Source organism: Suricata suricatta, chromosome 2, assembly GCF_006229205.1.
Source record: "Suricata suricatta isolate VVHF042 chromosome 2, meerkat_22Aug2017_6uvM2_HiC, whole genome shotgun sequence".
NCBI classification, from domain to species: Eukaryota; Metazoa; Chordata; class Mammalia; order Carnivora; family Herpestidae; genus Suricata; species Suricata suricatta.
Genome location: NC_043701.1, coordinates 137592943 through 137605203, shown reverse-complemented (window position 1 = coordinate 137605203; position 12261 = coordinate 137592943). Strand labels below are relative to the sequence as shown.

Sequence of the window (12261 nt, the reverse complement as noted above, 5' to 3'; positions counted from 1 at the left end):
CTTGCTAGCCTGGAGAAATCACTCAGCACCCGTAATGAGAGGATGCAGTGGCTAATTTTACACCATAAATCATAAGGCTAATACTATGACTAAAAAGTGATACCATCAGCTTCTTTTCCTTCAAGGCTGTTAGATCTTAGTCAATTACTTATGAACGAAGATTTAAAGACTTCAGAAGCCCCTTTGCCAACAAAAGATGCTTTTGCTATTAGCTTTCTTTCCCCTTGGAAAGATTCTCCAACACCCCTGGTCTCCTTAGCATTTGTAGCATGTTACCCGCATTTATAGGAAGAATGTTTGCAAGGGAGCAGAAATTAACAATGTCTAGCTAGCAGAAATCCTGGAGCCTTGATACCCTCCATGTGATACTGCCAACACTCCTAGGATAGCCAAAAACAAGAGGAGATAGGTAAACACACACAGAGATAGGGAAAAATACACCTTGCTTCTGATATATTTCTCAAGCTGTTTAAATATGAAACAAAATCCTACCAGGCTACAAGTTTCCAGCTGTTATGATATCATAAGATAAATTTACAGCTAGAGAAACAGCATGTTTGCTTTTGTAAAGTATGGAAATATAAGTGTTCCAAGTGTTAAAACTGTCCAAACAAATTAATTCAAGTAAAAATAGTTGTCTCCGATTTGGTTCTCTCACATTTGCTTTCTTTTTACAGAGCCTGTGAGCATGCTTCCCTCAATGCCAAGAAGAGGGGCAGTGCAATTCCGTCACAGCGGGCACTCCTTCTGCAGATGGAAACCCAAGGCGCCCTGCAGCAGGGAAGTGGGGTGGCCCCTGTCCATGCTCCCACTGCCGAGCTATTCATTAAGATCTAAATTTAGCCCTCTTCACAAGGGAGGAAAGACAGTCTGTGAGGGACTGAGGCTGGAAACCCTAAGATGTGCTCCCATTTTGCATGTTCATCACAAGCTAAAATGAAAAAAGAGTTTCTTTCCTCAGTGACTTTGAAAAGAATAGAGTGGTGATTAACAGCAATATTTTTTTTAATGAAACGCAACCCGTCATCCCTGTCATCTTCTGGCCATCCTCGCTTGTACGCGCCTCCCTGACAAGAGGAATAATAATGGTCATACATCACTGCTCTGCACGTCCAATCATCTAAATCTTCTCTCGCTGCAGCCTCTGAGACTCAATTACTTTATTGACATGCAATCTTCATAAGGGGAGAAATATTGTGCATGTAAGGTCACTTGGTTATGAAGACATATTATCATATTATCTGCATGAGGGTTGCAGGGCTAAGACCTGACAGAGCTAATTATAATGGTACATGATAGAAAGCTCAGTACACATTATTCGCTTGGCTGCACTAAAGGTGAGGTAAGTCCGTGACATCACGGTTTTTTGAAAAAAATAATGCAACTTCGGCTTGGAGGCTGTAACTCTTTTTTCTTTTTAACTCTCCACATTTTTACTTTTTGGCTCTCATGGAGAATGAAATAACTAGTTAATGGAGTCCTCAGATTTCAGGGAAGGGAGATGGCATGGCCATGTTGTGTGTGTGTGTGTGTGTGTGTGTGTGTGTAATTGTCTTGCTTACTCCCCCATCTAACACCAGGTCTCGGTCCATTTCCTAGCAAGTGAAATGAGAACGACTCAAGGGAGAAAGGTAAAGGGATACAAATGGGTCAATTTGATAACAAAGTAAAGCTTCCCCTCACCCTCAATTAACCCTTCTCAGATCCTTATCCCTTTCTTTCTCTTGGTCTCACTGGCAGAGGCTTATCATGCTAAGATTTAGTGCTCCTGAGTTCGTTTCTTTGTTCAGACATATCAGGTTATTTAAGCATTTGCCGTCAGAGTCATGTTAGGAGCTTCATGTATTGCTGGTCAGTCCTCTTCTTTGCATCCTTACCCACTTGTCAACCCCATTCACCCCAGGTGTATCTCATATTTTGAGGCAAGAGTGAGGGACTCTAGTGGCAATTTTGCAAGAAAAGAGCAGCAAGGAGAGAAATCCAGGCCATGTGTCTGGGTCTTTCAGCCTTGCCACAGTTAACTTGGGTTCAGATGAAAAATTGGGGTAGATGGATCTTTGATGAGTCATCATGCAGTCAAAATCAAGTCAACCTCCACAGATAGGTTCGTGATAGCATCTGAGGTTCAGTCCTGGACACCTGTTCTACTTTCAGAGGGACTTACGAACTTACAAAGAGGAGTTTAAGAGCCATGAAAAGCATCACAATAATCCAACAAAGGACGGCTCCTAGATTATTTCTCTCTCACCAAAGAACTAATTCAATAAAGGAGAAGAAATAACTCAAGTCTAAGCTCTAGAAACTACCTTGGTCTTGTAATATGAATGCTTTGGCTCAACACAAGAAGCACAGAGTAGAATGAGAAATTGAGATTGTCCAAATTCTCTCTTACTGAGTAACTCTTGTAACTCAAATTCTTCAATTTCTGAAGAACATATGGTGACTTTGGTAACAAAGAGATTCAGATATTTTTTTCTGAATTGGAAATTGAACTGTGCATGATACGATGTTGACATTAAGCAAATTTTATGATGATCCATGTACAGTAGAAATAGTAATTCTTGGACATTAGAATTTTGAATTGACAATTTTGGATTAGATGGTGTCATGCATTTCACTTCCACCTTCAGCATTTCAAATGCATTTCTGCAATAGGGAAGTTTACAAAGTACCCCTTTCCAACTGGTGAGATACTAATTGAGATAAAATTGTATGGTCAATAGAAAGAGAGTTGGCTAAGGTTTAAGAGATTAGACATCTACTCCTGACTTGATGAACCATAATGCATGCCATAGCTTCTTAGCCAAGGCAAAAATCTCTCTTTGTATGGTGGGGAAAGTACTTGGGAGAGACAGTAAGGTATTGTGAAAAGACAATGTTATTGCCTAATAAACAAACTGCGTTGAAAATCTGGCCACATAATTTATTTGCTTCATGATCTTGAGCAACTTCTTTGCCTTCTGAGCCTCCACTGCCCTTCTTTAAAATGGTAGTAAAATTGTCCACTTTAAAAGATTAGTATGAAAATTAAATGATGAGAAATGAAAGTGAAGGCTCTTTGTAAACAAGACACAATAAATGGCAATTATGGATACTGTTTCCATTGTAACCCATTTTAAACTGTTTTCCAGGTCAATAATGTAAGTGAACATGGACCATGAAGAGTAAAACCCCTTACAAACATAAGATATGACTATTATCTGGTGTCATCAGACTAGACTTTCAAATATGAAAGCCATTTGTATTTTCAATTTCAAAAGTCATTTTTATCAGAAAGTCCTTGTCCATCCAGAGTCCTTGGTACTGTCTCAGAAAACATAAAAGAAAGATGTAATGACAAAAAATAAAGTAATGTAGGAGGGAGTTATTAAAGACCAGAAGATAATACCATGTACAAGGTGGATCAAGACCTAGGATCACAAAGAAACCCATCTGGTTGTCCACGCCACATACTTGTCTTCACAGTCATTAAGAGGGTTAGAGAACACTGTTTGGAGAAGAAATTAATTCTTCCTTTTTTGGGATAAAGGTAGACTCTGTAATGTTATTCCTCCTAGCCTAGAAGTCAGGAGGCCCTCACTGTACTGGTCTTATGCACACTCCTTCACTTCTTGGGGGCTCATATTTTGTATCTGGGAAAGTGACTTCTAGTAGTTGGTTTCCAGCAATACCTCCTCAGTTGATTAGGGTCTACAGTTTAAGAAACTGTAGACACCGGAGAAACTGCAGACACTGGAGCAATGGGAATAACCATTCTAGTCAAGTTAGGGAATGAGATTTTGATTTAAGTATGAAAGAGGACTGTCATGTGCCACAAAACAGCAGAAGCAGAAGTTCTCAACAATGCCTTTTGCTTTAAAAAGAATTTCATATCATTAATTTTTAAATAGTCATTTTTTCAAACTCTTTCTGAAATACGGAAAAATCACTCAATAATCTCATGCATTATTTCATATACTCCTCCCAACATCCTTATGAAGTGAGTATCATTGTCATCCCCATTTTATTGATGAAAAGGTCAAGGCTAAGAGAAGTTAAATGTATTTTTCCAGGTCAAATGGCTAACAAATGGCTCAATTTTACATTCTTTAAATCCCTCATTTTAATGGAGTTTTTTTTTTTTTGTACTTGCTTTATAGAAGGACATAGAAAACATTTACTTCTTTTTGCCTCTTGACCATTATTAGATAAGACAGGTTGTCACTTTCTGAAAAGGATTTGGATTTGCCCAGTTCTTGGCAAATAGATGGTTAAAGTTTTCTATTTTTTGCAGAGGCTCATAAGGGCAACCCCCTTTTCATATGAAGGAAGGGGAAACTTATTTTAAATGCACTGGAAAGAGAAGAATTTCAGCTGGAGAGGGGAGATCCAAGGGCAAAGTTGGCTATGGTGCCCTATGGCATTACTGAGAGCCAAGCAAACTACAGCAACTTTACCACTTCTATTCTTCCCACCCTGGATATTTCTGTCAAAGGCTGCTAGACTTTAGAACAGCTCTATTAATAAAATGCAGGCATTCCTTAGGAAGACTTTCACCTTAAGAGTTAATACTTTGTTATCAGGATTTCTCTGACAACCACCCCAGACACAGACTTGAAATAGGGGCCTGAATAGAAAGAGACTTAGCTTTATGATTAGACAGACTGAGGAGAGAATGTAGTAAAGCTAGCTTTCTTTCTGTGTGTGTGTGATCTTGATTATTTAGCTTGATCATTTAGCTTGAATTCAAGGTCTATAAGGTGTGAATAAATAATTTGATGAGTGAGGTAAACTAGCAGGGTGTAGACTAACATGTCTCACTGAGAAAAAAATAGTAATGCTGAGAAAAATATTTACAGGAATTTTTTAAGCCCTTAGAGAGCCAGTGAGACAGTGAGAAAATGAAGGATAAGCTCCTGGAGATAAAGGAAGTAGAGAGATTCTAAGTACAAAGACTTGTCCTTAAAACCAGTGCCCCTTTTTTCCCTTGAGGCAATTTTCAATTCTTAAACTGCAATGAAGAGGCTGAGAAGCTGAACCAAACTTCAAATGGTCTTATAGGTCTTGGGTTACAAAATTAGTTTTAAGGTATGCCAAGGAAAAGAGGCCCAAGTAGACATTCCAGACCCTCAATTGGGACTCTGAAGAATTATATCACAGGGGAAGAGGTGAGTGGAAATAGATCTGACCTCTCAAAGTCCCAGCTTCCCATTCACTCCATCATGAACTGGATTGAGGTGGTTTTTCCCCACCCTAACTGCCTCCCAGAAACAAAATAAATCCTCTCTGGAGGGAAATAACACTATTCAGAGCCTCAAATTACCTCCATGATTTTTCCACTCAGTGTCAGGTATTCTATGAGATATCATGTGGCATACCAAGAGACAAGACCAAATGCCCAAAAAATCTAGAAGAATAAATAAAAGATATTTTAGAGCTACCACAGACCCAGATATTGGAGGTATTAGCTATGGACTTGAACATATTAATCACATTTATTTTAAAGATGTTAGAGGACAAAATAGAGAAATGTAGTAAAGCACTGAAAACTATAAAACAGAATCAGATGTAAATTCACAGCTGAAACATACAGTAGCTTAAACTTAGGATTTAATTGGTGTATTTAACAAAAGATTAGACACAACAGAAGAGATGAAGAAGAAAAGAGAGGATGCTGCAGAAAAAAACTAAGTTACATGTAAATTAAGAGATCAACCCTATATATCTCAATTAAAAGGAAAGACTTCACCATGGATACAATATGCAGCTTATAAGAAACATATTAAATACAAAAATTCAGAGAATTTGAAAGTGAAGGAATTGAAGAAGTATATAACAAAAGTATTAACTGTAAGAGAGGGTATATATATATATATATACAAATATCAAGTAAATTACGTGTTACCACAGAGCATTACTAAAAAAAAGGGAGAAAGTTTTATGAGGTTAAAGAAGTCAGCTGTTTAGGATATGTAAAAAAATTTTAATTATGTAAATCTATATAATATCTATCTGTATATATCTTAAAAAATACTTGCAGCAAAATAGAACTAAAGGAGGTAAAAAGGAGATATTCACAGTCATAATAGGAAGTTACAACAAGCCTCTCAGTAAATGAAAGTAGCAGATGATAAAAATCAGGAGTTACAGCAAAGTTTTGAACAGTATGATTAAGGAACCTGACCACAAAATGCAAACAAACAAAGAATATTGCACATAAAAACTGCAGATATTGAATAACACAATACATTCACTACAATTAAACACAGGCCAGGCTATAAAGCAAGTGTCAACAAATTTGAAAAGAATGAAATAATGCAGAATTGATTATCTACCCAGACCAGTGTTCTCTAGAAATTATTTACTCAAGTTAACCGAGAAATCTCTAAGTTCTTAGAAGTTAAGCAAAGTACTTTATATAACACAAAGGTAGAAAAAAAAGTCACAATAGAAATTAGAAAAGATCTTGAACTGAATGACTGTAAGACAAAAACAAACAAACCTTATAGCTCAAGTCAAGCTTAGAGGAACATGTGTACTAGAAAAGAAGAAATATCAGGACACTTGGGTGGCTCAGCCAGTTGAGCACTGACTTCAGCTCAGGTCATGATCTCGCTCTCTGTGAGTTCAAGCCCTGCATTGGACTCTGTGCTGACCATCTCAGAGCCTGGAGCCTGCTTTGGATTCTGTGTGTGTGTGTCTCTCTCTCTCTGCCCCTCCCCGACTTGCCCTCTGTCTCTCAAAAATGAATAAATGTTAAAAATTTTTAAAAAAAAAGAAGAAAGACTAAAAAGCACCAAATTATCCATTTTAAGAAAGTAAAGAACAGCAAGTAAAATCTAACAAGCTGGAATAAAGAAGATAGTAAGTAGAAGACAGCAAAATAATAAGACAAATGAAATATACACTAAAAAAATTAACAAAGACAAATTTGGTTTTTTAAAAATATTTTTTGATGTTTATTTTTGAAAGACAGAGAGAGACAGAGCATGAGTGGGGGAGGGCAGAGAGAGAGGGAGACACAGAATCCAAAGCAGGCTCCAGGCTCTGAGATGTCAGCACAGAGCTAGATGTGGGACTCAAACTCACAAACTGTGAGACCATGACCTGAGCCAAAGTTGGATGCTTAACCAATAAAGACACACAGGTGCCCCAACAAATTTGTTTTTGAGAGGACTTATATTATAAAATGAGAGGGAGGGACGCAAATCATGAGAGACTCTTGAATGCTGAAAACAAATTGAGGGCTGAAGAGGGAAGGGGAAAGGGGGTGGTGGGCATGGAGGGGACCACTTGTGGGGAAGATCACTGGGTGTTACATAGAAACCAACTTGACAATAAACTATAAAAAAAAAAGAAAAAACCTGGCGTGAGGATACAGGTGAAACTGCTTAAGAGAAAAAGAGAGGGTACCAAGTTACAATATCAGAAATGAAAAGAGGGACATTGATACAGTGCTTAGAAAATAAAATAGGTAAGAGGGATCTATGAATAATTTTATGCAAATATATTTGACATTTAAATCCATTAAGAAAAATTTTAGTGCTCACTTCAGCAGCATATATACTAATTAAAAACAACAACAACAACAACAACACTTCAGCTTACCAAAACAGATGTAATAAAAAATAGAATAGTCTTACATTTTAAAGTAACTAATTCTATCATTAGAAGACTTCTCCCAAAGAAACTTCCAGGTTTAGATGGTTTTAGCCATAATTTTTTCCAAATACTTGAAAGAGATATAACACCAATGTTAAATAAAGTTTTCCAGAAAATGCAAAAAAAAAAAAAAAAAAGAAAAGGAAAAATTTCCCAACTTCTTTTTTGAGGCTAGTAAAATTTGATATTACATTTAAAAAGAGAATAAAAAGGAATAAAAATTGCAGTACAATTTTTCTCATTAAACAAATATTTAAAATTCATAAACAAAATATTAACAAATAAATTATGGGTATACATATGTGTTATTCATGTATTAATATAACACAAACAAACTGGGTAAACTGTGAAATGCAAGTTGCTTTAATATTTAGAATCAATATAATGAGAAGACAAACAGACTGAATGAAAATATCTGCAAAAGACATACCAGAGAAAGGACTGCTATCAAAAATGTCCAGAGTCTATAAAACTCAGCAAAAGAAAATGAGCAACTCTATTAAGCAGTGGACAAAAGACCTGAATAGACACTTCACAAAAGAAGATGTAAAATGGCAAATAAGCATATAAAAAGATGTTCAATATCATAGATCATCAGGAAATTGCAAATTAAAACAACAGTGAGATACTACTACATACCTATTATAATGATGAAAATCCAGAACACTGATAACACCAAATGCTGACAAGGATATGGAGCAACAGAAAGTCTTTCATTAGCAAAGGAATACAAGTATACAATTTTGGAAGACAAATGGTGGTTTCTTACAAAACTAAACAGACATTATTTTAAAATTCTTGGTATTTACTCAAATGAGCTGAAAACTATGTCCACACAAAACCTGCACACAGATGTTTATGGAAGCTTTATTCATAATTGTCAATATTGAAAAGGAATAAACAGTTATTTACAGGAGATACTTTATATATAGACAAAATAAAAGGACTATAAATTCTTATATGAATAAGTAAATTTAGAAAGGCTGCTGGCTTCAAGATCAACATATGAAAAATATTTTTATCTCTATGTATAAGCACCAAAACATGAATAAAACACAATGAAAATCAAAAGTAAATAAGATTTTAAAAAATCATATACCTAGGAATAAATACATTGAAATGTGTGTAAGACCTCTAAGCATACACATGCGTGCACGCACACACACACACATACCCATGCAAACTATAAAATATTATTGAGATAAACTATATAAAATCTAAATAAGTGGAAGTAGATCCCCATGGTCATAGACTGGAAGACATCATATCGTAAACAGGTCAATTCTCCGCAAGTTGGCCTACAGATTCACAGTAATCTCAATAAAAATCCCATTGCTTCATTGTTGTTGCTGTTATTAAAATAGATGGATTCTAAAATTTGTATGGAAACGCAAAGGGCCAAAATAGCCAATATAAGCTTGTTTCATCACTAGATATTAGGCCTTATTATAAACTTATAGCAATTAAGAGACTGACACTGACCCAGAAGAGACCAAGTATATGAATGGAACAGAATAGAAAGTCTAGGAACAAACTCACATGTATGCAAACAAATGATTCATGACACAAGCAGAGAGGAATGGAAGGTCCTTTCAGATATCCTCATGAAAAGTTAATTTTTGAGCCCTTACCTCACACCATACATGAAATAACTGTCAGATGTATTTATAGTTTTAAATATAAAGGTAAAACATAAGGCTTCTAAGATAACATGGGACTTCATGACTCTGAGTAGACTCAAAGTTTTTGAAATAAGACTCCAAAAGCACTAACCATGAAGGATAAGACTGACACTCTGGACGCCACCAGTATGGGAGACTACACAGAGGGTTTTTTTGGGGAGAGGCAGGTGGGTGTGTAGCAGTAATATTCTTTTTTTTATCTGGATGATTGTGTACTTTATAAAGTTGTTCATTTTGATTTGTCCATTTTCTATAAGTATGTCACAGTTCACTGTAGAAATACTTTTTAAATGAATTAATTACCTAGTAAATGCAAAGAATTTAGTGCAGTGCTTAGTACTCTTTCCCTTTACACTCGAAGGATAAGAAACATCTGAAGGACATGCAAATAAAATAGATATGAAAGAGCAATTTCACCCTTTTGCCTTGTTCCTGATCAGAAAGAATCTAGAGAGGAATTAGTTTAAAAATATATACACCAAGCAGGTGTGATCCAGGCTGTGATTGAAATAGACACGGCACCAAGTTGCATCCAGGGAGATCAAATTGTTGATGCAATCTGTATTTTCCCAGATAATCACAGTGAGCCAGAAGAAAGTAAAGTATGACATGTTACCAAAATTAACTTGCAAAAGGGAATGAGGCAAGCAGAATACTCAACAGCGGGACTACTCTTGTCTAGCTCATTAGTGAGTGAAATGCTTATGAGTCAGGAGACACCCTTTGCTTCTTCCCATCATAGAGAGTGCTTAATCACTGCACTGTAACTGCTAAACATAGAAATGTATGAATGGATAATACAAACAAACACACCTACACCATACACACATACTACCAACATACAATGCATACACATATGCACACACGCATACACATACACGTACATTTCCCCAGGCATTCCCTAACTATATGCCAATGAGGTATGTGCCCAAGCACTGGGGAGGCAATGGTATAAAAGGAAAAACAGATATGTAGTCTCCACCATAAAGGCCAAAGCATTATTATGATTATTTGATTTCTATCTCAGGGACAATTAAAACTCTTGACACATGGTTCCATTAACTGGACCCCTTGAAGTTGTATATCAGAATTATCTATATGTATATGGAGGTGGTTTCCTCTTTTGCTTTACCATTTGGGTGAGAGGTCCTAGTGAACATATCCTCCCAGGGGGCCTTGACGCCCCACAATTAATAACCACTGATTAAGAATTTATTGTTTACAAATTATTTCACAAACATGATCTTTTATGAATCTCACCACTACCCTGTGAAAGAGGCAACATGGTAGGCAACATCATCTAAAGATTAGGGCAATAAAACTCAGAAGTTAAATGACTTGGCTGAGGCCACAAAGAGGTGGTAGAGCTGAGACCTGAATCAAGTGTGTTACTCATGTAAGATCTCTGAGAAACTTGATACATATCTATAGGGACTCCACTACAGACAGGGACTAGAGTATTCAATGACGTATTCTATTTTGTGCCAGAGCAAAGGTCATTTGTGGAACTACCTCCAGAAAGCCATAAATCTGCCCTTTCCGAAGCTCCCTTCCTAGCTCTGCCCTTCTAGAGTTCCTCCATATTAGTTTAATGCTCCATCCTCAGGTCGCTGCACCATTTGGATGGTCAAAGGTAGTTGGTGTACTTCTCTCTGACATGGTTTAGAGGGACTACCCCACTATGTCATGACACTCAAGTCTAGACTTGATACAATGCAATACAGAGAACAGCAGCCCCACAAAGCCCTCTGAAAAGCCGCTTCACAAAATGTGTACGGGCTTCTAATCAACCCACTCTTGCATTTCCCCTTCCTGAGAACCAAGCTAGTATGAAAATTGCAGCTGCATTTAGGATTCTTCGAGAAGCACCCTGTAGGAAAGACACGGAGTCAGCCTGTGTCAGCACAACTTGTGCATGCAGGAGCATGTGTGCTGAGCTTCAGTGTGCAATAAAGGACAGCCTGGCTGACAAAGTGTGGGAAGCATCTGGTAGGGGTGGCGCCTGTAGCTGTGCCTGGAATGCAGGCACATATGGTGACAATAATGTGCATGGGATATAATCCATAATCTTTCTTTCTTGAAAAACTTGCACTTGCACACACACACACATACACACACCAAAGATTAGAGAATGTTATGATAGAAATAGGGATTAGATATTATTTAGCCCAAGCCCCTCATTTTATTAGAAAAACAAAAACTGAAGCCCAGAATGCATGGAAGAGAATATATTCTAAGTCACATGGAATCCAGGAATTAAAATCTAAGACTCCTTATTCCCAACCTAGAGTTCTGTCCTGGACACCAAGCTACTTCTCAAAAACTGATAGCACCCAGTTATACTTCTCCTTCCCAAAATAAAACAAAAGCTCTTCTGAACAGAATGTCCCTGTGGCAGGTCTCAAACAGGACATGTGAAAGAAGGAGCAGATTCTGGACTGTCTGTACGTCAACCCTTGGCTCTAAAACTCAAATGGAGCCTTGGGAAGTCCAGAAAGGAGCACAAATCAGTCAGCTTTAGAAAACCAGGAGGTTCCCAAACCAGTCTCTTGGAAACATACACAACAGTTCCTTCCAGCAAAGAAACAAGGAAAGGCAGAGACACATGGAGCCGTTGCATTTCTTCTCCCACAGGCTCCCAGAAGGGAAGGTCCTGGATTTAGGCAAGGAGAGGTGGTAAATTACAAATATTTTATTGGATTCTTTGAGACCCACAACCAGAGAACCAAAGGCTTGTAGATTCTCACCTTCCTTTTTCTTTCCCCTCTGCTGTGTGAACTGTAATGTCTGCCCATAGAATACTATCCTGAAGTCTCTACACCAAATACAAAACTCCTTTCCTAGCCACTTTCACATTGGGGAAAACATGCTGGAAATTATATTATATTCTGGAATACTTCTCTTCCAGAGCAGATGCTCCCCACGTCTTATCCAAGTT

General features: G+C 37.3%; 1 protein-coding gene across 2 annotated transcripts in view; it reads right to left on the bottom strand.

The window, feature by feature from the left end:
* LRMDA (leucine rich melanocyte differentiation associated) overlaps window positions 1-12261 on the bottom strand; it is a 721100-nt gene that overhangs the window by 108941 nt on the left and 599898 nt on the right. The window lies entirely within an intron of this gene.